The sequence below is a fragment of the Scyliorhinus canicula genome, chromosome 7 (genome assembly GCF_902713615.1).
Source record: "Scyliorhinus canicula chromosome 7, sScyCan1.1, whole genome shotgun sequence".
NCBI lineage: Eukaryota > Metazoa > Chordata > Chondrichthyes > Carcharhiniformes > Scyliorhinidae > Scyliorhinus > Scyliorhinus canicula.
This window is the reverse complement of record NC_052152.1, coordinates 38984743-39010919: the sequence shown is the minus strand read 5'-3', so window position 1 is coordinate 39010919 and position 26177 is coordinate 38984743. Positions and strand designations below refer to the sequence as shown.

Sequence of the window (26177 nt, the reverse complement as noted above, 5' to 3'; positions counted from 1 at the left end):
GTTTCACCCCCACAACCCAAAGATGTGCAGCATAGGTGGATTGGCCACGCTAAATTGCCCCTTAATTGGAAAAAATTAATTGGGCACTCTAAATTTTTAAAAAAAGATCCTGAGGGGGCTTGATATGCTGGATGCTGGAAGGATGTCCCCTCTTGTGGGGGAGGCTAGAACTAGGAGAACTAGGTGCTAATCTCTTCGTTATGTCACGCAATATATATCTCCTGATTACCAAATTCGATCTAAAACAGTATTTAACTATTCTCGGATGGACACACATAAGAAAGAAACACGTCTACTTCATTCTTTATAATGACTCGTTCAGGGTGCAGGTTATGAGGCAGATAATGTGCAATGGTCATCTCCCAGGCATCCACAAATGCCACGTTGATGCCCTCAAACATCCTTCTCAGCACTAAATCAAGTTGATAGGAATACCAGTCATCCAGCAGAGGGCAGCAGAGCAGAGCTACTGATCAGCTGTTCTGGGGAAATTTGCATACGTGCAGTGCGGTCAGCCTAAGTTGAAGGTGGTTTGTGGAGAGGCTGTTGGCAAGTGACAGTTAAACCCGAAACACTTCGTGAGTGTTTCCCACCCTACCTCCTCCTCTAACCAACCCCCCCACCCCACGGTGGTTGGGAAGCGGGAGCAGGGGCCTGTCGTGAAGGTGAGTGAGTGCCTTTAAATTTGCTTACCTTTGAGCGGGAGCAGGGTTTGAGGTAATATCAGGTAAGCTCTTCCTTTCTTTTTCTTTTTCTTGTTATTTTTTAAATCTAGAGGTGATGTCAGGGAAGGCAGTACAATGCTCCTCCTGCAGAATGTTTGAGGTGAGGGACGCCGTCAGTGTCCCTGCTGATTTCATCTGTGGGAAGTGCACCCAACTCCAGCTCCTCAAAAACCGTGTTAGGGACCTGGAGCTTGAGCTGGATGAACTTCGGATCATTCGGGAGGCAGAGGGGGTCATAGATAGGAGCTTCAGGGAAATAGTTACACCAAAGACTGGAGATAGATGGGTAACTGTAAGAGGGACTGGGAAGAAGCAGTCAGTGCAGGGACCCCCTGCGGTCGTTCCCCTGAGTAACAAGTATACCGTTTTGGATACTTGTGGGGGGGACGACTTACCAGGGGTAAGCCATGGGGTACGGGCCTCTGGCACGGAGTCTGTCCCTGTTGCTCAGAAGGGAAGGGGGGAAAGGAGTAGAACATTAGTCATTGAGGACTCAATAGTCAGGGGCACAGATAGGAGATTTTGTGGGAGCGACAGAGACTCACGTTTGGTATGTTGCCTCCCAGGTGCAAGGGTACGTGATGTCTCGGATCGTGTTTTCCGGGTCCTTAAGGGGGAGGGGGAGCAGCCCCAAGTCGTAGTCCACATTGGCACTAACGACATAGGTAGGAAAGGGGACAAGGATGTCAGGCAGGCCTTTAGGGAGCTAGGATGGAAGCTCAGAGCGAGAACAAACAGAGTTGTTATCTCTGGGTTGTTGCCCGTGCCACGTGATAGTGAGATGAGGAATAGGGAGAGAGAGCAATTAAACACGTGGCTACAGGGATGGTGCAGGCGGGAGGGATTCAGATTTCTGGATAACTGGGGCTCTTTCTGGGGAAGGTGGGACCTCTATAGACAGGATGGTCTACATCTGAACCTGAGGGGCACCAATATCCTGGGGGGGAGATTTGTTAGTGCTCTTTGGGGGGGTTTAAACTAATTCAGCAGGGGCATGGGAACCTGAATTGTAGTTTTAGGGTACGGGAGATTGAGAGTATAGAGGTCAGGAGCACAGATTTGACTTCGCAGGAGGGTGCCAGTGTTCAGGTAGGTGGTTTGAAGTGTGTCTACTTCAATGCCAGGAGTATACGAAATAAGGTAGGGGAACTGGCAGCATGGGTTGGTACCTGGGACTTCGATGTTGTGGCCATTTCAGAGACATGGATAGAGCAGGGACAGGAATGGTTGTTGCAGGTTCCGGGGTTTAGGTGTTTTAGTAAGTTCAGAGAAGGGGGCAAAAGAGGGGGAGGTGTGGCGCTGCTAGTCAAGGACAGTATTACGGTGGCGGAAAAGGATGCTAGATGGGGACTCTTCTTCTGAGGTAGTATGGGCTGAGGTTAGAAACAGGAAAGGAGAGGTCACCCTGTTGGGAGTTTTCTATAGGCCACCTAATAGTTCTAGGGATGTAGAGGAAAGGATGGCGAAGATGATTCTGGAAAAGAGCGAAAGTAACAGGGTAGTTGTTATGGGAGACTTTAACTTTCCAAACATTGACTGGAAAAGATATAGTTCGAGTACATTAGATGGGTCATTCTTTGTACAATGTGTGCAGGAGGGTTTCCTGACACAATATGTTGACAGGCCAACAAGAGGCGAGGCCACATTGGATTTGGTTTTGGGTAATGAACCAGGCCAGGTGTTAGATCTGGAGGTAGGTGAGCACTTTGGAAACAGTGACCACAATTCGGTGACCTTTACGTTAGTGATGGAAAGGGATAAGTATACCCCGCAGGGCAAGAGTTATAGCTGGGGGAAGGGCAATTATGATGCCATTAGACATGACTTAGGATGTGTTGGTTGGAGAAGTAGGCTGCAAGGGTTGGGCACACTGGATATGTGGAGTTTGTTCAAGGAACAGCTATTGCATGTTCTTGATAAGTACGTACCAGTCAGGCAGGGAGGAAGGGGTCGAGCGAGGGAACCGTGGTTTACCAAAGAAGTGGAATCTCTTGTTAAGAGGAAGAAGGAGGCCTATGTAAAGATGAGGCGTGAAGTTTCAGTTGGGGCGCTTGATATTTACAAGGAAGCGAGGAAGGATCTAAAGAGAGAGCTGAGACGAGCAAGGAGGGGACATGAGAAGTCTTTGGCAGGTAGGATCAAGGAAAACCCAAAAGCTTTCTATAGGTATGTCAGGAATAAAAGAATGACTAGGGTAAGAGTAGGGCCAGTCAAGGACAGTGGTGGGAAGTTGTGTGTGGAGGCTGAGGAGATAAGCGAGATACTAAATGAATACTTTTCGTCAGTATTCACTCAAGAAAAAGATAATATTGTGGAGGAGAATGCTGAGACCCAGGCTATTAGAATAGATGGCATTGAGGTGCGTAGGGAAGAAGTGTTGGCAATTCTGGACAAGGTGAAAATAGATAAGTCCCCGGGGCCGGATGGGATTTATCCTAGGATTCTCTGGGAAGCCAGGGAAGAGATTGCTGAGCCTTTGGCTTTGATTTTTAGGTCATCATTGGCTACAGGAATAGTGCCAGAGGACTGGAGGATAGCAAATGTGGTCCCTTTGTTCAAGAAGGGGAGTAGAGATAACCCCGGTAACTATAGGCCGGTGAGCCTAACGTCTGTGGTGGGTAAAGTCTTGGAGAGGATTATAAAAGATACGATTTATAATCATCTAGATAGGAATAATATGATTAGGGACAGTCAGCATGGTTTTGTGAAGGGTAGGTCATGCCTCACAAACCTTATCGAGTTCTTTGAGAAGGTGACTGAACAGGTAGACGAGGGTAGAGCAGTTGATGTGGTGTATATGGATTTCAGTAAAGCGTTTGATAAGGTTCCCCACGGTCGTCTATTGCAGAAAATACGGAGGCTGGGGATTGAGGGTGATTTAGAGATGTGGATCAGAAATTGGCTAGTTGAAAGAAGACAGAGAGTGGTAGTTGATGGGAAATGTTCAGAATGGAGTTCAGTTACGAGTGGCGTACCACAAGGATCTGTTCTGGGGCCGTTGCTGTTTGTCATTTTTATAAATGACCTAGAGGAGGGCGCAGAAGGATGGGTGAGTAAATTTGCAGACGACACTAAAGTCGGTGGAGTTGTAGACAGTGCGGAAGGATGTTGCAGGTTACAGAGGGACATAGATAGGCTGCAGAGCTGGGCTGAGAGGTGGCAAATGGAGTTTAATGTGGAGAAGTGTGAGGTGATTCACTTTGGAAAGAATAACAGAAATGCGGAATATTTGGCTAATGGTAAAATTCTTGGTAGTGTGGATGAGCAGAGGGATCTCGGTGTCCATGTACATAGATCCCTGAAAGTTGCCACCCAGGTTGATAGGGTTGTGAAGAAGGCCTATGGTGTGTTGGCCTTTATTGGTAGAGGGATTGAGTTCCGGAGCCATGAGGTCATGTTGCAGTTGTACAAAACTCTAGTACGGCCGCATTTGGAGTATTGCGTACAGTTCTGGTCGCCTCATTATAGGAAGGACGTGGAAGCTTTGGAACGGGTGCAGAGGAGATTTACCAGGATGTTGCCTGGTATGGAGGGAAAATCTTATGAGGAAAGGCTGATGGACTTGAGGTTGTTTTCGTTAGAGAGAAGAAGGTTAAGAGGTGACTTAATAGAGGCATACAAAATGATCAGAGGGTTAGATAGGGTGGACAGCGAGAGCCTTCTCCCGCGGATGGAGGTGGCTAGCACGAGGGGACATAGCCTTAAATTGAGGGGTAATAGATATAGGACAGAGGTCAGAGGTGGGTTTTTTACGCAAAGAGTGGTGAGGCCGTGGAATGCCCTACCTGCAACAGTAGTGAACATGCCAACATTGAGGGCATTTAAAAATTTATTGGATAAGCATATGGATGATAAGGGCATAGTGTAGGTTAGATGGCCTTTAGATTTTTTCCATGTCGGTGCAACATCGAGGGCCGAAGGGCCTGTACTGCACTGTATCGTTCTATGTTCTATGTTGTAGAGACTGACATCCCGTGGGAGGGCCTGGACATTGGCCGTCTTTATTACAACCAGTGTGTCTGGACTCCTATCCAGCAATCGCAAGATTGACCTGCGGATGTTCTGGAGCCTCCGGATGTACGGTTCCACTGGGAAAGTGTTAAAATGACACCATATGGTGAAGGCTATAACTGTGCTCCTTCCTCCTTTAATCTCATCCAGTTTGTTTGCAGTGAATGGCAGATCCTGACTGGAAATAGGGGCGATTCGGATTGGTTTGCCATGGGCATAATATTCCACTTTGATCTTGTTGTCTATATCCAAAGCGAGGTGAGGGCCAGTGTTTTGAGAATTTCCAAGGTCAAACTTCCTCAGACCTAAAACAGAAGATGTTACATTGTTTAACTTGATGCTGAACCCTGTGTAGTTAACAGGCATGGAATAGACATGCACAACAGTAATGTGGGGATTGTTGAAGGAGTACTTGCTGCGAGTGCTGGATAGTTTTGTCCCACTGAGACGAGGAAGGAATGGTAAGGTGAAGGAGCCTTGGATGACAAGAGAAGTGGAGCTTCTAGTCAAGAGGAAGAAGGAAGCTTACATAAGGTTGAGGAAGCAAGGATCTGGCACGGCTCCAGTGGATTACAAGGTATCCAGGAAGGAACTCAAAAATGGACCTTAGGAGAGCTAGAATGGGGCATGAAAAAAGCCCTGGTGGCTTTTGGCGTTGTTCTGAAGTCCTCAACATCACAGATCCCAGTTTTCAAACTATTTAATTCACTGCCCATAATAAACCTAGCTTATGTAGGGTTGAGGAAGCAAGGATCTGACTCGGCTCTCGAGGGTTACAAGGTAGCCAGGAAGGAACTGAAAAATGGACTGAGGAGAGCTAGGAGGGGGCATGAAAAAGCCCTGGCAGGAAAATAAGGGAAAACCCCAAGGCGTTTTACACTTATGTGAGAAATAAGAGGATAATCAGAGTAAGAGTAGGGCTGATCAGGGATAGTGGAGGGAACTTGTGCCGAAAGTCTGAGGAGATGAGGGAGGCCCTAAATGAATACTTTGCTTCAGTATTCAATAGAGAGAGGGACCTTGTTGCCCATGAGTACAGTGTGAACCAGGTTATAGACTTGAACAGGTTGACATTAAGAAGATGGATGTGCTGGAAATTTTGAAAAGCATCAGGGTAGATAAGTCCCCTGGGCCTGACGGGATATATCCAAGGTTACTACGGGAAGCGAGGGAGGAGATTGCTGCGCCGTTGGCGATGATCTTTGCGTCTTCACTCTCCACTGGAATAGTACCGGATGATTGGAAGGAGCCGAATGTATTCCCCTCTTCAAGAAAGGGAATAGGGAAATCCCAGGGAATTACAGACATATCAGTCTTACGTCTGTGGTGAGCAAAATATTGCAAAGGATTCAGAGAGATAGGATTTATGATTATTTAGAAAAACATAGTTTGATTAAAGATAGTCAGCATGGCTTTGTGAGGAACAGGTCATGCCTCACAAGCCTCATTGAATGCTTTAAGGATGTGACGCGACACATTGATGAAGGTCGGCAGTGGATGTGGTGTATATGGATTTCAGTAAGGCATTTAACAAGGTTCCCCATGGTAGGCTCATTCAGAAAGTTAGGGGGCATGGGATACAGGGCAATTTGGCTGTCTGGATACAGAATTGGCTGGCCGAAAGAATACAACGAGTGGTAGTGGATGGAAAATATTCTGCCTGGAGGTCGGTGACCAGTGGTGTCCCGCAAGGATCCGTTCTGAGACCTCTGCTCTTTGTGGCTTTTATAAATGACTTGGATGAGGAAGTGGAAGGGTGGGTTAGTAAGTTTACTGATGACACAAAGGTTGGGAGTTGTAGATAGTGTCGAGGGCTGTTGCAGGTTGCAACAGGACATTGACAGGATGCAGAGCTAGGCTGAGAAGTGGCAGATGGAGTTCAACCTAGATAAATGTGAAATGATTCATTTTGGAAGGTCGAATTTGAATGCTGAATGCAGGGTTAAAGGCAGGATTCTTGGAAGTGTGGAGGAATAGAGGGATCTTGGGGTCCACATACATAGATCCCTCAAAGTTGCCATCCAGGTTGAAAGGGTTAAGAAGGCGTATGGTGTGTTGGATTTCATTAACAGGGGGATTGAGTTTAAGAGCCGCGAGGTTTTGCTACAGCTTTATAAAACCCTAGTTAGACCCCACTTGGAATATTGTGTCCAGTTCTGGTCGCCTCATTATAGGAAGGATGTGGATGTTTTGGAGAGGGTACAGAGGAGATTTACCAGCATGCTGCCTGGACTGGAGGGCATGTCTTATGAAGAAAGATTGAGGGAACTAGGGCTTTTCTCATTGGAGCAAAGAAGGAAGAGAGGTGACTTGATAGAGGTGTACAAGGTGATGAGAGGCATGGATAGAGTGCATAGCCAGAGACATTTCCCCAGGGTGGAAATGGCTGTCACGAGGCGACATAGTTTTAAGGTGATTGGAGGAAGGTATAGGGGAGATGTTAGGGGTAGGTTCTTTACACAGAGAGTGGTGGGTGCGTGGAAATACACTACCAGCAGAGGTGGTGGAGTCTGAGTCATTAGGGACATTTAAGCGACTCTTAGACAGGCACATGGACAGCAGTGAATTGAAGGGGTGTAGGTTAGGTTGACCTTAGATTAGGATAAATGGTCGGCACAACATAGTTGCCAAAGGGCCTGTACTGTGCTGTTCTGTTCTATGATACTTGGAAACACAGTACAATAAATTAGAGTCTCTCATCCCTCAGAGTATCTGTATCATCAGCTTCACATCAGAATGGGTGTTCAGGAAGGCAAGTTAATAATAATATTAATCGCTTATTGTCGCTTATTGTTATTGGGCTGGTTTAGCACACTGGGCTAAATTGCTGGCTTTTAAAGCAGACCAAGGCAGGCCAACAGGATGGTTCAATTCCCGTACCAGGCTTCCCGAACAGGCGCCAGAATGTGGCGACTAAGGGCTTTTCACGGTAACTTCATTGAAGCCTACTTGTGACAATAAGTGATTTTCATTTTCAAGTAGGCTTCAATGAAGTTACTGTGAAAAGCCCCTAGTCGACACATGCTGGCGTCTGTTCAGGAAGGCCGGTACAGGAATTGAACCCGCGCTGCTGGCATTGTTCTGCATTACATGCCAGCTGTTTAGCCCACTGTGCTAAACCAGCCAACAGTTAACAGTTAGGTTAAAGAATTGAGAAACATTCAATGGAAGCAGGCAGATAGGTCAGTGAACTTGTAAGTAATTGAGGCAAGAGCCAGTAGTTGAGCAAGGAAGCACCATGTTCTCCCTGTGTCTGCATGAGTTTCCTCCGGCTGCTCCAATTTCCTCCTTATAACAAGAATGGTGTACAAATAGGAAACATTTGCTTTATAAAACATTTGGAAGTTATTTGCCTATTTAAGTTGGAAAGTCAGGGAACACATTGAGACTTTGTTGGACACATAAGCAGCACAGTAGCACAGTGGTTAGCACTGTTGCTTCACAGCTCCAGGGACCCAGGTTCGATTCCTGGCTTGGGTCACTGTGCAGAGTTTGCACGTTCTCCCCGTGTCTGCGTGGGCTTCCTCCGGGTGCTCCGGTTTTCTCCCACAGTCCAAAGATGTGCAGGTTAGGTGGATTGGCCAAGATAAATTGCCGTTAGTGTCCAAAAAGGGTAGGCGGGGTTACTGGGTTACGGGGATAGGGTGGAGGCGTGGGTGGAAGTAGGGCACTCTTTCCAGGGGCCAGTGCAGACTTGATGAGCCGAATGGCCTCCTTCTGCACTGTAGATTCTATGATCTATGATTTAGTTAGAAATACAGGGGGCACTCCAACAGCAACAGGTAAGTCGTGGTGTATTGGCATTGTCATTGGACTAGTAATCCAGAGGCCCTGGCTAATGCTCTTCAATCCCACCCTGGCACATTGTGAAATGTGAATTCCATGGAAACCTGAAATTTAAAAAATCTAAAAAACCATTGTCAATTGTCGTTGAGGGAAGGGAATCTTCCGTCTTTGTGACTCCTGATCCACAGCAATGTGATTGACTCTGCCATGCCTAGCAAGCCACTCAGTTCAAGGGCAATTAGGGATTGGCAATAAATGCCAGTCCAGCCAGCGACGCACACCTCCCATCAAATTAAGAGGAAGGGAAAATTCAACAAAATAACCATCCAATCAAAAAAACATAATCATCTCAGATCATTGCACAGCCATTTCTCTTTGAAAGGAACACAGTCCTGGATCATTGATCAGATATTGTTTTGCTGATCAGTACGGCCTTGACTATGCCAGTGATCATCTTTTGATGTCCAGCTGGAACAATCAGCATATTCGAGCTTGGAATTTGAGGATATTTTTGAGACACTGAGCAAAATGACTGCAACTCAGCTCAACATGCACTAACAACCTATTTCATACCCAAATACAATATGTATTACAATTACAATACGTAAACAATTGTCTTCTGACGCACAAAGCAAGAAGCAAACAAGACGATGACTAATATTGGACATGATTGAGGCAACTAACAAACTATGTGTGACTTTGGTGATGTTGAAAGGGAAATCAAGTCTGCAAAAAAAAAATTTGTAGGTAGTCTTTCTAGTCAGTGACACCAAAAAAACATGAAAGACAGAAAGCTGTTCGAGTTTGCAAGGCCACCATCGCTCTTGAGCTAATGCATTAGAGGTTTTCACAGAAATGATCACACTCCAAGCTCAACTCTTGCGAACAGTGTTCATGATCCACTTGTGAGGAAACCAGCTGCAAAGCAACAACAGCTGCCCCACAGCCAGAACTGCAACTAGCCCAAAGTCCTGCTGGTAAACAGTGTAAAAAGCTCGTGGGCAACTCTATTGTTTTGTTTGTGTTAGTTGCTTTTCAGCAGAATCAGTTGCCACGAATAACACAGGTAAATCCCATTTTTAGAAAATGGGCCATTCTGTAAAAAGGGTATTGTGTGGAGTAAGATGCTGAATAACTCACAACCGAAATCCAGAACTTCAAACATTGTAAGCAGTTCTCTATTCAGCAACATGCCATTCCTCTTTATCTTAACATGGAGCCACGTTCTGTGAGAATTAAATTACAGGTATTAAAGGTAACAACCTACAACTAACAAACAGAGGAACCAGCAAAAAATTTAAGTAAAATATTTTTTGCGAGGGAACGCTTCAACCCAAACGACCGAAAAATTAAACCAGAATGACACTCACTTTAATTCCGTACAACCGGTATTTCCGGTTATTTGGTGTTACCTTTATCGACAGAAGGGTGCCACACAAAAGGAGAAGATAAAACGAAAGGGAAAATGCTGGAAAATCTCAGCAAGTCTGGCAGCATCTGTAGGGAGAGAAAAGAGCTAACGTTTCGACTCCGATGACTCTTTGTCGAAGCTCACAGCTCTTCAGATTCCAGCATCCGCAGTAATTTGCTTTTATAAAGGGGAAGATAATGCAGCCAACGTAGAAGCAGATAACTCTGAATATACTTTGGCGTTCTCGTTCAGACACAGCAACCAGCAACTTGTGACAGTGACCACTGGCTGCTCGGACGTAGATTCTCTCACTGATCCTGGAGCATTTGTCAAATCCCATTGACAATCCATGGGAGAATAGAATTCGGCCACCACAGAACCCCCCCCCCCCCCCCCCCCCCATCCAAGGATATGGGGCTTGAGTCTGGAGAATCCAGCCCATGAAGAAATAGTGGAAATCTTGCATGAACAAAACCTCTAGTCACCACAGAAAGTTTAGGTTTCACAAACCAAATCAAGTAGAAGGGGAATCGATTGCACATTTTGCAGCTACACCGTAAAGATCGGATGAAAGCTATGGGGATGGAATAAATGGTACCATCTGAGACAGACCAATCAGTTGATTGATGAGCGAGGCAATTCTAAATCAGTCATTAACCGAAAGCAGCCTGATAGATAGATAGATAGAGAAATACAGCAGAGAACAGGCCCTTCGGCCCACGATGTTGTGCCGAACTTTTGTCCTAGCTTAATCATAGAATTTTGGACACTAAGGGCAATTTATCATGGCCAATCCACCCAACCTGCACATCTTTGGACTGTGGGAGGAAACCGGAGTACCCGGAAGAAACCCACGCACACACGGGGAGGATGTGCAGACTCCGCACAGACAGTGACCCAAGCTGTAATCGAACCTGGGACCCTGGAGCTGTGAAGCAATTGTGCTATCCACAATGCTACCGTGCTGCCCTTAAGAAGAAATTAATCTCCACTCCATTATTCTACCCTAATCCATGTACCTATCCAATAGCCGCTTGAAGGTCCCTAACGTTTCCGACTCAACTACTTCAACAGGCAGTGCATTCCATGCCCCCACTACTCTCTGGGTAAAGAACCTACCTCTGACATCCCCCCTATATCTTCCACCATTTACCTTAAATTTATGTCCCCTTGTAATGGTTTGTTCCACCCGGGGAAAAAGTCTCTGACTGTCTACTCTATCTATTCCCCTGATCATCTTATAAACCTCTATCAAGTCGCCCCTCATCCTTCTCCGATCTAATGAGAAAAGGCCTAGAACCCTCAACCTTTCCTCGTATGACCTACTCTCCATTCCAGGCAACATCCTGGTAAATCTCCTTTGCACCTTTTCCAAAGCTTCCACATCCTTCCTAAAATGAGGCGACCAGAACTGCACACAGTACTCCAAATGTGGCCTTACCAAGGTTTTTACAGCTGCATCATCACCTCACGGCTCTTAAATTCAATCCCTCTGCTATTGAACGCTAGCACACCACAGGCCTTCTTCACAGCTCCATCCACTTGAGTGGCAACTTTCAAAGATCTATGAACATAGACCCCAAGATCTGTCTGCTCCTCCACATTGCCAAGAACCCTACCGTTAACCCTGTATTCCGCATTCATATTTGTCCTTCCAAAATGGACAACCTCACACTTGTTAGGGTTAAACTCCATCTGCCACTTCTCAGCCCAGCTCTGCATCCTATCTATGTCTCTTTGAAGCCGACAACAGCCCTCCTTACTATCCACAACTCCACCAATCTTCGTATCATCTGCAAATTTACTGACCCACCCTTCAACTCCCTCATCCAAGTCATTAATGAAAATCACAAACAGCAGAGGACCCAGAACTGATCCCTGCAGTACGCTACTGGTAACTGGGCTCCAGGCTGAATATTTGCCATCAACCACCACTCTCTGTCTTCTATCGGTTAGCCAGTTCGTTATCCAACTGGCCAAATTTCCCACTATCCCATGCCTCCTTACTTTCTGCATATGCCTACCATGGGGAACCTTATCAAATGCCTTACTAAAATCCATGTACACTACATCCACTGCTTTACCTTCATCCACATGCTTGCTCACCTCCTCAAAGAAGTCAATAAGACTTGTAAGGCAAGACCTACTCCTCACAAATCCGTGCTGACTATCCCTAATCAAGCAGTGTCTTTCCAGATGCTCAGAAATCCTATCCCTCAGTACCCTTTCCATTACTTTGCCTACCACCGAAGTAGGACTAACTGGCCTGTAATTCCCAGGGTTATCCCTATTCCCTTTTTTGAACAGGGGCATGACATTTGCCACTCTCCAATCCTCTGGTACCACCCCTGTTGACAGCGAGGACGAAAAGAGCATTGCCAACGGCTCTGCAATTTCATTTCTTGCTTCCCATAGAATCCTTGGATATATCCCATCAGGCCCGGGGGACTTGTCTATCCTCAAGTTTACAAAACGCCCAACGCATATTCCTTCCTAACAAGTATCTCCTCGAGCTTACCAGTCTGTTTCACGCGGTCCTCTCCAACAATATGGCCCCTCTCGTTTGTAAATACTGAAGAAAAATACTTGTTCAAGACCTCTCCTATCTCTTCAGACTCAATATACAATCTCCCGCTAATGTCCTTGATCGGACCTAACCTCGCTCTAGTCATTCTCATATTTCTCACATATGTGTAAAAGGCCTTGGGGTTTTCCTTGATCCTACCCGCCAAAGATTTTTCATGCCCTCTCTTAACTCTCCTAATCCCTTTCTTTAGTTACCTCCTGGTTATCTTGTATCCCTCCAGCGCCCTGTCTGAACTTTGTTTCCTCAGCCTTACATAAGTCTCCTTCTTCCTCTTAATAAGACATACAACCTCTCTTGTCAACCATGGTTCCCTCACTCGACCATCTCTTCCCTGCCTGACAGGGACATAAATATCAAAAACACGCAGTACCTGTTCCTTGAACAAGTTCCACATTTCACTTGTGTCCTTCCCTGAGAGCCTATGTTCCCAACTTATGCACTTCAATTCTTGTCTGACAGCATTGTATTTACCCTTCCCCCAATTGTAAACCTTGCCCTGTTGCACGCACCTATCCCTCTCCATTACTAAAGTGAAAGTCACAGAATTGTGGTCACTACCTCCAAAATGCTCCCCCACTAACAAATCTATCATCTGCCCTGGTTCATTACCAACTACCTTTTCCTACCTACGTCGTTGGTACCAATGTGCACCATGACTTCTGGCTGCTCACCCTCCCCCTTCAGGATCCTGAAGATACAATCCGAGACATCCCTGGCCCTGGCACCCGGGAGGCAACATACTTTCCGGGAGTCTCGCTCGCGACAACAGAATCTCCTATCTATTCCCCTAACCATTGACTCTCCTATTACTAATTCTTTTCTATGCTCCCCCCTTCCCTTCTGAGCCCCAGAGCCAGACTCAGTGCCAGAGACCTGGCCGCTTGGGCCTTCCCCTGGTAGGTCATCCCCCCCAACAGCATCCAAAATGGTATACTTGTTTTGAAGGGGAACAGCCACGAGGGATCCCTGCACTGTCTGCCTGTTAGTTTTCTTTTCCCTGACTGTAACCCAGCTACTCTTGTCCAGTACCTTGGGTGTGGCTACCTCCCTGTAACTCTTCTCGATAACCCCCTCTGCCTCCCGGATGATCCGAAGTTCATCCAGCTCCAGCTCCAGTTCCCTAACACGGCCTCTGAGGAGCTGGAGTTGGGTGCACTTCCCGCAGGTATAATCAGCGGGGACACCAGTGGTATCCCTCACCACCCACATCCTACAGGAGGAGCATGCAACTGCCCTAGCCTCCATCTCCTCTAACTTTACAGAATTAGCTGCCCCGTAGACCAACTGGACCTCCGCCCTCCGACTCTGCTTCCAGTCAACTGTACTCTAAACTCCTGGCTCCCTTCACGCTCTTTGATAAATATAGGAAATGAAATGTAAGGAGCACCTTACTCCCTCCTCACCTAACTCCCTCAGTCACCAAACTCTCACTGTAGCACTCAAATGCAACCAGTTCAGCACTCCCTCAGTCACCAAACTCTCACTGTAGCACTCAAATGCAACCAGTTCAGCACTCAGTGCAAACAAAATCTGCACTGTAACTAGCTCAGATGTATACTGTGACTCTAGCCTCTGAAAACTGGCCTAACCCAATTAACTAATTAACAAGCTCCAGCTGCAAGTACCTACAAGTAGAACCTTGTTTAAAGCTGATTCAAAATTCACCTCATAGACCAAACAGCAACTTTTAAGTTAATTAACTAAATAAAAGAAATACTAGACTTTAAAATGAAAATCACTTATTGTCACAAGTAGGCTTCAATGAAGTTACTGTGAAAAGTCCTTAGTTGCCACATTCTGGCGCCTGTTCGGGGAGCCTGGTATGGGAATTGAACCAAGGCAGGTGGGAAGGGGGCACTCCATGAGGCCACTTGCTTGCTGGCAGTGCCTGTCATTCGAGGACCTGCCAGAGCGGGCATGCCCGTCAAGGACTTCGGCTGAGCAGGTCATACTGCGACATATCTGCCAGATCATGGTGCACCTGGCACCGCGGGTGTATGGGGGAAGGAAACCCGCTCCAGGTGGCCATCAAGGTGACAGTTGCCCTGAACATTTACGCCAGCTGCCAAGTAGGGACCTGTCTGCAATCTCACAGAGCTCGGTGCACAGGTGCATCCGTGCCGTCACGGGGGCCCTAAATGCCAGTTCGGCACAAGACATCAAATTCACTGTGGACCGAGTGCATCAGGATGCCTGAGCAGTGGGGTTTGCCATCATCGCCGAGATGCCCCAGGTCCAGAGGGTGATCGACGGGATGCATGTCCACTTACGTGCACCGTCATATGACAGGCGGATCTTCAGTAACCGAAAGGGGTTCCATTCCCTGAACGTGCAGCTGGTGTATGACGATGAGATGCTTCAACCTCCAAAACAAGAATACTCATCTTCCATTTCATATTAATCCTCTTATTATTTTACCCTTCCCCCTCTCTGTGTATCTGCCTTGTGTGTGTTTGTATAGAGGGTGGAACGGTATAAGGCGGGGTGTAGTAAATTAGCTGGCCATTATTCTTTTGTAAATATTGCATGTCTCATTTCTATTTTTGTTACAAATAAACAGTTGCTGTGTTTCACTTACAAATCTGTTGCCTGTAAGTCATTGGAGCAGTCAAGGGCCAAAGGTCTTGGAAAGTATTGGCTAATTCACTTGCTTTTTGGGACTCCAGGGTCTGTGGGGCTGGAATTGATCATGCACCAGCCCAGGGTATCGTAACAGTTCCCACTCACTGGCACTTGTAATTCCATTGACTTTTTCCATGCAGGAAGAATTGTCCAGTGCACCATTTGATTTGCAGCCAAGTTTCTGGCTCCGTGACGGAATGCTACAACACTCACAGCAAAGGAATCCAGTCTTTCCATTTGCCGGGCTATGATCTGCCCCCTTTTACTTCAGCAGTTATCACATCTGCTGGTTTGGCGTGAAAAGAAATTTCAAGTTTTACTGGGAATCCGCAGGCATGAATGACAAGAATGGGTGTAAATGCCCTTCAGCTTCCTCCAGTAAAACATTTCCCCTCTGGAATTTTCCATTTCCCAGCATATAAAGGTGTGTTGTGCAGAAATGCTGACCAATGTATTCAAATTGAGGGAAGAATAATTTTTCTGGGTACTACCCAAAACTGGATCCAAGTAAATGTGATCCATAAATAAGGCACATTATGTCAAAAAACATGAGAAAAAGCAAAACTTAACCTGGTACAAATCGTATCAAATATTCAAACCATTGGCGTATTGTGGAATCTCCAAAAATGTAAACTTTTTTCCCACGGAGACAGTCTGTTATTCTTGCAGCACTGTTGAAGCGCCGAATGTCACAGCTTGATGACATCTATTGGTCCTGGTAATAAAACCCAGATGGTGAAAGCAGAGACCTTCCAGGGACACATATACCAGGATCTGTGCCTGAAGATAAAGAGAAAAGCATTTAATTAGACAAAACCCATTGCCCTCCACCTGAAATGTCGGTTGCCCAAGGTTTTTACAATTGGCCAATCACAATTTCTAGAAAATCACAAAAGCCATTCTATAGTTACTGTGGTGTTATTTGTGTTGCTAAATTCAGGATGGTTGGTGTAGTGTTCACAAAGACCACAAAATAACTTTAACATGAACAATGCTATGAATTTATTAACACTGCTTATTTGCATTCGATAATTACTCCTAAATAATACACAGTTGATAATTAACATAGAATCTACACTCATCTGCTACTAGTCTCTACACTATTACATTAACAATGACCTGCTCTCACTCAATCTTTCCTTCAGTCTGTCCTCTAATAATAACTTATTGTCACAAGTAGGCTTCAATGAGGTTACTGTGAGTCGCCACATTCCATCACCTTTTCGGGGAGGCTGGAACGGGAATTGAACACACGCTGCTGGTCTTGTTGTGCATTACAAGCCAGCTGTCTTAGCCCACTGTGCTAAACCAGCACTACACTCCCCTAAGGCTCAGCATCTATGACTTATATACGTGTACAACTAGCTCCCCACAGTGGTTTAAATATTTAATTAACCTTTGCAGTTCTTACAATTATGATAATGTCACAGTTACCAAAGACAGACAGAAACATAGGAGGCAAGTAGTCAAATGACAACACTGCGAGAAATATTCTGTCATTTCTGCATTCAGCGCTGGTCACCAAAACATGTTCAGCATTGACCACCTCCCTTCTCACATTTGTCACCTTTTTTGCTCTGCCTGAGGGCGATGTTCTATTATTTGTATTCTCTATTTCTCCTTCAGTTATGACACCTTCTAAGTTAATGTTCTGGGTCCCACCCTCCTGCCATATTAATGTAAATCCTCCCATACTATCTTCAGACCAGAAGGCTCTTCGCAGAAGGCCCGATCAACCAAGGGTTTCCACAAAGCCTGTTATTCACCCAGGAAGTGCTCATAGAACAGTGCCAACTCCTTCAACAGGATCAGCAGCTTCACAGCCGGGCAAGGATGGTTCTGCCAATGGCCTTCAAGGTCACCATCCTCCTCAACCCCTATATAACCAGATTCTTCCAGGTAGCAGTGGATGACATCTCAGTTCAACGTCCATTGTTGCATCGGAGAGGCAACAGAAGCCCTGAACACAAGGTCAGGAGAGTTCATCATTTCTTTACTCACCAGACAGAGCAGGAGGAGTGAGAAAATGACATTTCCAGTTTGACATGATTCCCAATGGAGCAGGGAGACATTGACTGCACTCCTGCGGCTCTCTGACATCCACATGTCAAAGGGGAGAGATTTCAGTTTATGGTCAGTGGGAATCCCTCGTGATAGTGGAGGATGTAATGATGGTCATTGTCTGAATGGCACATATGTCACTTACCACTTATAAGCACAAGTCTGAATATTGCTGAATATGGACATGAACTGCTTCAGTGTCTGAGGAGTGAATGGTGCTGGACATTAAGCAAACATCAGCGAACTTCCTCATTTCTGATTGTCTGATCCAGGGAAGATCATTGACGAAGCTGCTTAAGATACTTGGGGCCAGTACACTACCTGAGGAACTCCTGCAGTGATGTCCCAGGACTGAGATAATTGACCTCCAACAGCCACAATCATCTTCCTTTGTGTTAAGTTAGGTCTGATTCCAGTGCAGTTTTCCCCTGATTCCTATTTGACTCCAGTTTTGCAAGGTTCCTTAATGAAACGCTTGGCAAATGCCGCCTTGAGATCAAGGGTGGTCACTCTCAACTCACTTTAGATTTCAGCTCTTTAGTCATTGTTTGGGGAAAGTTTGTAATATGTTGAGGAGTTGAGTTGTCCTGACGAACCTAACTGAGTGTCAGTGAACAGGATATTGCTGAGTAAGTGTTGTTTTTGCTGCTGTTGATGATCCTGTCCATTACTTTGCTGGTAATCAAGAATAGACCAAAGGGGCAGTAATTGGCTGGGTTGATATTTCCTGATTTTTGTGTACAGGATATACCTGGGTAATTGTCCACATTGTCGCGTAGAGGCCAGTCTTTGGCTGCACTGGGACAGCTTGGTTAGGGTTACTGCTATTCCTGGAGAACATGTTTATTGCCAGAATATTGCCAGGGTTGATAGCCTTTACACTATTCAGTGCCTTCAGGTGTTTACATAGAACATAGTACAGGCCCTTCAGCCCACGATGTTGTGCCGACCATTTATCCTAATCTAAGATCAGCCTCACCTACACCTCTTCAATTTACTGCTGTCCATGTGTCTGACTAAGAGTCGCTTAAATGCCCCTAATGACTCTGACTCCACCACCTCTGCTGGCAGTGCATTACACACATCCACTACTCTCTGTGTAAAGAACCTACCCCTGACATCTCCCCTATACCTTCCTCTAATCACCTTAAAATTCTGTCCCCTCGTGACAGCCATTTCCACCCTGGGGAAAAGTCTCTGGCTATCCACTCTATGCCTCTCATCACCTTGTACACCTCTATCAAGTCACCTCTCTGCCTTCTTCGTTCCAGTGAGAAAAGCCCTAGCTCCCTCAACTTTTCTACATAAGACATGCTCTCCAGTCCAGGCAGCATCCTGGTAAATCTCCAATGCACCCTCTCCAAAGCATCCACATCCTTCCTACACCCTTCTGGCGACCAGAACTGGACACAATATTCCAAGTGTGGTCGAACTAGGGTTTTTGAAGCTGCAGCAAAACCTCGCTGCTCTTAAACTCAATCCCCCTGTTAATGAAAGCCAACATACCATACGCCTGCTTAACAATGTAATCAACTTGGGTGGCAACTTTGAGGGATCTATGTACGTGAACCCCAAGATCCCTCTGTTCTCCACACTTCCAAGAATTGTGCATTTAACCCTGTATTCAGCATACAACTTTGTCCTTCCAAAATGAATCACTTCACATTTGTCAAGCTTGAACTCCATCTGCCACTTCTCAGCCCAGCTCTGCATCCTGTCAATGTCCTGTTGTAACCTGCAACAACCCTCAACACTATCTACAACTCCACCAACCTTTGTGTCATCGGCACACTTACTAACCCACCCTTCACTTCCTCATCCAAATCATTTATAACAACCACAAAGAGCAGAGGTTCCAGAACAGATCCTTGCGGGACACCACTGGTCACCGACCTCCAAGCGGAATACTTTCCATCCACTACCACTAATTGTCTTCTTTCGGCAAGCCAATTCTGTATCCAGACAGCCAAATTTCCCTGTATCCCATGCCCCCTAACTTTCTGAATGAGCCTTATATGGGGAACCTTATCAAATGCCTGACTGAAATCCATATGCACCACATCCACTGCCCGACCTTCATCAAAGTGTCTCATCACATCCTCAAAAGCATTCAATGAGGCTTGTGAGGCATGACCTGCCCCTCACAAAGCCATGCTGACTATCTTTAATCAAACTATGTTTTTCTAAATAATCATAAATCCTATATCTCAGAATCCTTTCCAATAGTTTGCTCACCACAGACGTAAGATTGATGGGTCTGTAATCCCCAGACTATTCCCTTTCTTGAACAAGGGAACAACATTCGCCTCCCTCTAATCATCTGGCACTACTCCAGTGAAGAGTAAGGACGCAAAGATCATCGCCAATGGCACAGCAATCTCATCCCTCGCTTCCCGTAGTAACCGTGGGTATATCCCGTCAGGCCCAGGGGACTTATCTATCCTGATGCTTTTCAAAATTTCCAGCACATCCTCCTTCTTAATATCAACCTGTTCGAGTCTATTAACCTGGTTCACACTGTTCTCATGGGCAACAAGGTCCCGCTCTCTCGTGAATACTGAAGCAAAGTATTCATTTAGGGCCTCCCCCATCTCCTCAGACTCTAGGCACAAGTTCCCTCCACTATCCCTACTCTCACTTTGATCATCCTCTTATTTCTCACGTAAGTGTAGAATGCCTTGGAGTTTTCCCTAATTTTCCTGCCAGGGCTTTTTCATGCCCCCTTCTAGCTCTCCTCAGTCCATTTTTCAGTTCCTTCCTGGCTACCTTGTAACCCTCGAGAGCCGAATCAGATCCTTGCTTCCTCAACCCGACATAAGCTAAGTTTATTATGGGCAGTGAATCAAATAGTTTGAAGACTGGAATCTGTGATGTTGAGGACTTCAGAACAAGGCCAAAAGCACTTATCCACCCAACACTTTTAGTTGAAGGTGATTGCAAATGCTGCAACCTTGTCTTTGCATTGATGTGCTGGCTCTTCCATCACTGAGGATGGGAATATTTATGGATTCTTCTCCCTTTGTTAGTTGTTTAATTGTCCACCATAGTTGATGACTGGATTTGCCAGGACTTCAGGGTTTAGATCTGATCCAATGTGGTTGTGTGATCGCTTAACTCCGTCTTATCACATGTTCCTCGCGCTTCATGACATGCAATTAGCCCTGCATTGTAGCTTCACCAGTTTGACAACGCATTTATATATATATATATCTGCTGCTGTCTTGGAATGTCCTCCTGCACTCTTAATAAAACCAGCTCAATGGTAAAAGCAGATACTGGAGAAATGCCTGGACATGAGGTTACAGATTGTGGTTGAGTACAATTCTGCTCCTGCTGATGGCCCACAGCATCTCATGGTCACCCAGTTTTAAATTGCCAGTTCTGTTTGAAATTTATCCCGTTTAGTCCCACACAACATGATGGAGGATATCCTCAATGTGAAGGAGGTGCTTCATCTCCACAAGGATTACGTGGTGGCCATTCCTTCCAATACTGTCCTGGATTGATCGATCTAAGACAGCTAGATTGGGGAGGGCACGGTCATGTCGGTTTTTCCCCCTGTTGGCTCCCTCACTGCCTGCCACAAACCCAGTCTAGCAGTTATGTCCTATAGGACCTGGCCAGCTTGGTCTGTGGATGTGCTACCGAGGCACACTCGGTGAGGGACACTGAAGTTCCCACCCAGAGAGCGTTCTGCACTCTTGTCACAATCAGTGCTTTCTCCAAATGGTGTTCAACGTGGAGGAGTACTGATTCAGCAACTGAGGGGCTGTGGTTGTGATAACCAGCAGGCAGTTTCCTTGCTCAGGTCATGAGAGTTTACAGGTTCCCAGGTCGATGTAAAGGACTCTAAAGGCAATTCCCTGCTGACTGTATACCACTGTGCTGCCATTTCTAGTGGGTCTGTCCTACTGATGGGACAGGATATACACAGGGATGGTGATGATCCAGAGAATCCCTACAGTGCAGAATGGTGTCTGGGACATAATATGAATGCATGAATTCAGGGATGGCGAGGCTGTCATATGAGGAGAGATTGACTAGGTTGGGATTGTACATCTACATCGGGATTCCTCTGATGCCCTGCGTCATATTGACAGCTTCCAGTTCGTGGGCCCTAACCGCATTCTATTCACCATGGATGTGCAATCCCTCTACACCTCCATCCCACACCAGGATGGCCTGAGAGCCCTTCGCTTCTTCCTCGAAAAGAGACCCGGACAATTCCCATCCACCAACACTCCTCCTCTGCCTGGCTGAACTCGTTCTATCTCTCAACAACTTCTCCTTTAACTCATCTCACTTTCTCCAAATCAAAGGTGTAGCAATGGGTACCCGCATGGGTCCTAGCTGCGCTTGCCTTTTTATGGGGTATGTGGAACATCCCTTGTTCCAGGCCTATCCGGGCCCCCTGCCACAACTCCTTTACCGATACATTGATGACTATTTTGGTGCCGCGTCATGCTCTCGCCCGGACTTGGGAAAATTCATCAACTTCGCTTCCAGTTTCCACCCCTCCATCACTTTCACCTGGCCTATCTCAGACACTTACCTTCCATTCCTTGATCTTTCTGTCTCCATTTCCGGCAATAGACTATCCACTAATATCCACTACAAGCCCACTGACCCCCACACCTATCTGGACTACAGCTCTTCGCACCCTACACCCTTTCTCTCAACTCCTTCGCCTCCGTCGCATTTGTTCCGACGATGCCACTTTCCAAAATGGTGCTTCGAAAATGTGTTCCTTCTTCCTCGACCGTGATTTCCCACCTACAGTTGTGGACAGGGCCCTCAACAGTGTGCCGTCCATCTTCCACGCTACTACCCTCGCCCCCTCCACTCCCTCCCAGAACAAGGATAGAGTCCCCCTCGTTCTCACATTTCATCCCACCAGCCTCCGTATGCAAAGCATAATCCTCGGCCATTTTTGCCAACTCCAGCGTGATGCCACCACCAAACACATCTTCCCTTCACTCCCTCTGTCAGCATTCCGCAGAGACCGTTCCCTCCGAGACAATCTAGTCCAATCCTCCACCATACCCAGTACCTCTCACATCACCCATGGCACCTTCCCATGCAATCACAGAAGGTGTAACACCTGCCCCTTTACCTCTTCCATGCTAAACACTCCAGGCCCAAAACACTCATTCCAGGTTAAGCAGCGTTTCACTTGCACCTCTTTCAATCTGGTCTATTGCATTCGCTGCTCCCAATGTGGTCTCCTCTGTATCGGAGAGACCAAACGCAGACTGGGTGATCGCTTTGCTGAGCATCTTCAGTCTGTGCGCATTCAGGATCCTGACCTTCCTGTTGCTTGCCATTTTAACAAAAGACCCTGCTCCCATGCCCACATGTCTGTTCTTGGCCTGCTGCAATGTTCCAGTGAAGTGCAACGCAAACTGGAGGAACAACGTTAGGCGAGGAGACGAGGACCCGTGGGCACAGCCTTAGAATTAGAGGGGGTAAATTCAGAACAGAAATGCGGAGACATTTCTTCAGCCAGAGAGTGGTGGCCTGTGGAATTCATTGCCGCGGAGTGCAGTGGAGGCCGGGACGCTAAATGGCTTCAAGGCAGAGATAGATAAATTCTTGATGTCGCGAGGAATTAAGGGCTACGGGGAGAATGCTGGTAGGTGGAATTGAAATGCCCATCAGCCATGATTGAATGGCGGAGTGGACTCGATGTGCCGAATGGCCTTACTTCCACTCCTATGTCTTATGGTCTTAACATCTCATCTTCCGGTTAGGCACGCTACAGCCTTCCAGCCTGAACATTGAATTCAACAACTTCAGATGATCAGCCCCACCTTGACCCATTTGTTTTAATTTTATTTTAACTGTCTTTTACCATTTCTTTCTTTCCTGCACCTTTCTCCTCTTTGCTTCCCCCCCCCCCCCCCCCCCCCCCACACCTACAGTTCATCCTCTGATGTTAGTTTCCCTTCTGTTTGACCTTTCACATCTTTTGTCCTCTCTGGGGACTGCCATTAGCACTCCTTCCCCTTGGTTTCTATGGCCATTAGCACCAAGTTTTCCTGGGTTTCTGTGGCTTTGACTCATCTTTCATTCCTACTCCACAGTATAAATATTTCCCACTCTCTGTCTGTTAGCTTTGACAAAGATTCATCGGACTCGAAACGTTAGCTCTTTTCTCTCCCTACAGATGCTGCCAGACTTGCTGAGATTTTCCAGCATTTTCCCTTTCGTGGAACTCCGTGGAGTTCAGAAGAATGAGGGGGGATCTCATAGAGACTTATAAAATTTTAACAGGACTAGACAGGGTAGATGCAGGGACGATGTTACCAATGATGGGTGTGTCCAGAACCAGGGGTCACAGCCTGAGGATTCAGGGTAAACTATTTCGGACAGAGATAAGGAGACACTTCTTCACACAGAGTGGTGAGCCTGTGGAATTCATCACCACAGGAAGTAGTTGATGCAAAAACTTTGAATATATTCAAGAAGCGGCTGGATATAGCACTTGGGGAGAAAGGGATCAAAGGCTATGGGGAGAAAGCAGAGTAAGAAGTCTTACAACACCAGGCTAAAGTCCAACAGGTTTGATTCAAACACGAGCTTTCGGAGCGCAGCTCCTTCCTCAGGTGAATCAGGAGAAAGCAGGATTAGGCTATTGAGTTGGATGTTAAGCCATAATCGTGCTGAATGGTGGAGCAGGCTCGAAGAGCCAAAAGGCCGCCTCCTGCTCCTGACTTCTATGTATCTGTGGTGGTATGGATATGAGCATTGCCATTGGTGCAGAGCACTGGCTTCCCATTGGCTCTGGTTGGTCATGTGCCTCTCGTCCGATTGGTTGGGACTAGTCATGTGACTGCTCTCCAATTGGTCGAGAGGCAAGTAGGCCCCGCCTCCGAGGCAGGGTATCAGTATCCAGAGTTCCCGGCGGTCGGCCATTCTCTGTAGTCGACCACCGGGCTAACAACTAGCTGATTAAAGCCACAGTTCGGATCCTAAATGTGTCTTGAGTCGAATTGATGGTACATCAATTTAATCAGCTAGAATTTTGGAATGGAGCTACGCATCAAGCCTGACTGCCTCCACACCAGCCCGCATGCTGCAAATGCGTCTGCAATTTTTAAACACTGGCAGGCGTGTTTTAATAGCTACCTGACGACTGCAGCCGGCAAGCCCACCAAGGAGCAGAAACTCCACATCCTCCACTCATGCGTGGGCACATCGATCTACGCAATGATCGAGGACGAAGGCGACTTTGATGCGGCCATGGAGATTCTCAAAGGACACTTTCTCCAGCCGGTCAACGAAGTATACGCACGGCATCTCCTGACGACCAGACAACAGTTCCCTGGTGAGTCCCTCGACGAGTTTTACCAGGCCCTCGCAGCTCTAGGGAGAACGTGCGCATGTCTCCACGTTTCGGTGACGGAGCACATGGAACTTCTAATCAGAGACACTTACGTTGCTTGCATGCAGTCTCCTTCTATCCGCCAACGATTGCCAGAGAAGAACACCCTCAGCCTAGCTGAGGCACGGACTCTTGCAACCTCCCTGGAGGTTGCTGACCTGAACGCCCGCGCATACGCCCCCGGCCGCGCAGCAACCCCATGGACTTCATGGCACGCGCCACCCCCATCCTCCGTGGACCCCAATCCCCCCCCCCCCAAGCCTGCGCCGTGGGTCGCTCCGACAAACTAGCGGAGCCCCGTTGCTATTTCTGTGGCCTCTCAAAGCACCCGCGCTGCCCGGCCCGCTCTGCTCTGTGTAAGAGCTGCGGGAAGAAGGGCCACTACACGGTGGCCTGCCAGACCAAGTCGGTCGCTGCTGTCTTGCGCAGCGACCGCGGATCTCCCCCCCCCCCCCCCCCCCCCCCCCCCCCCCCCCGGGCCCCCCCCCCAGGGCCCCACGCCGTGCACCAACCTCTCCGACCCGCCTCCCGGCTCCCGCAACAGCCCCACGGTCCTCCCGACCTGCGCCCCCAGCTGCCCTGACCGGCCCGCAGACGCCGCTGACACTGCCCCCAGCCGCCACGAGGCTCCCATGGGCGCTGCCATCTTGGGCCCCGGACGCCATGTGCGGGCCATGGGTGCCGCCATCTTGGGGCCCTGGCTCCACATGCGGGTCCTGGGCGCCGCCACCTTGGGACCCCGACTCCACGTGCGCTCCTGGGCGCCACCATCTTGGGCCAACTCGGAAGGTCCTGCAAGCGACTACTCTGCCACTGAAGGGGATCTGGAGCTCTCACCACGACTGGCTTCCATCAAACTCGACCAGTCGCGACCACGCACGCTCGCCAAGACTACGACAATGGTTCAGCTCAACGGACACAAAACGAGATGCCTGCTGGACACCGGGAGCACGGAAAGCTTCGTCCTCCCCAACATGGGAAGACTCTGTGCGCTCCCCATCCACCCAGTTAAACATAAAATTGAATTGGCCTTAGGTTCGCATTCCGTCCAAATCACTGGGTGCTGCATAGCGGACCTCACAGTCCAGGGGAGGGTTTTCAAAAATTTTAAACTCCTCATTCTCCCCCGTCTATGCGCTCCGGCACTCTTGGGCCTGGACTTCCAGTGCAACCTGTAGAGCTTGACCTTTCAATTCGGCGGCCCTATTCCTCCTCTTACTGTTTGCAGCCTCGCGTCCCTCAAAGTGGACCCCCCTTCCTTGTTTGCTAATCTCACCCCAGATTGTAAACCTGTCGCCACTAGGAGCAGACGATACAGTGCCCAGGACTGGACCTTCATTGGGTCCGAGGTCCAGAGGCTCATTAAGGAAGGAGTTATCGAGGCCAGCAACAGTCCCTGGCGAGCCCAAGTGCTGGTAGTTCGGACTGGGGAGAAAAACCGGATGGTCATCGATTACAGTCAGACCATCAATTGGTTTACGCAGCTGGACGCGTATCCTCTCCCACGTATTTCCGACCTGGTTAACAGGATCTCGAAGTACAAAGTCTTCTCCACGGTGGACCTTAAGTCTGCCTACCACCAGCTTCCCA

At 47.5% G+C, this 26177-nt stretch overlaps 1 pseudogene; it reads right to left on the bottom strand.

The window, feature by feature from the left end:
* Positions 1-251: 251 nt before the first annotated feature.
* LOC119969073 overlaps positions 252-26177 on the bottom strand; it is an 80385-nt pseudogene continuing 54459 nt past the window's right edge.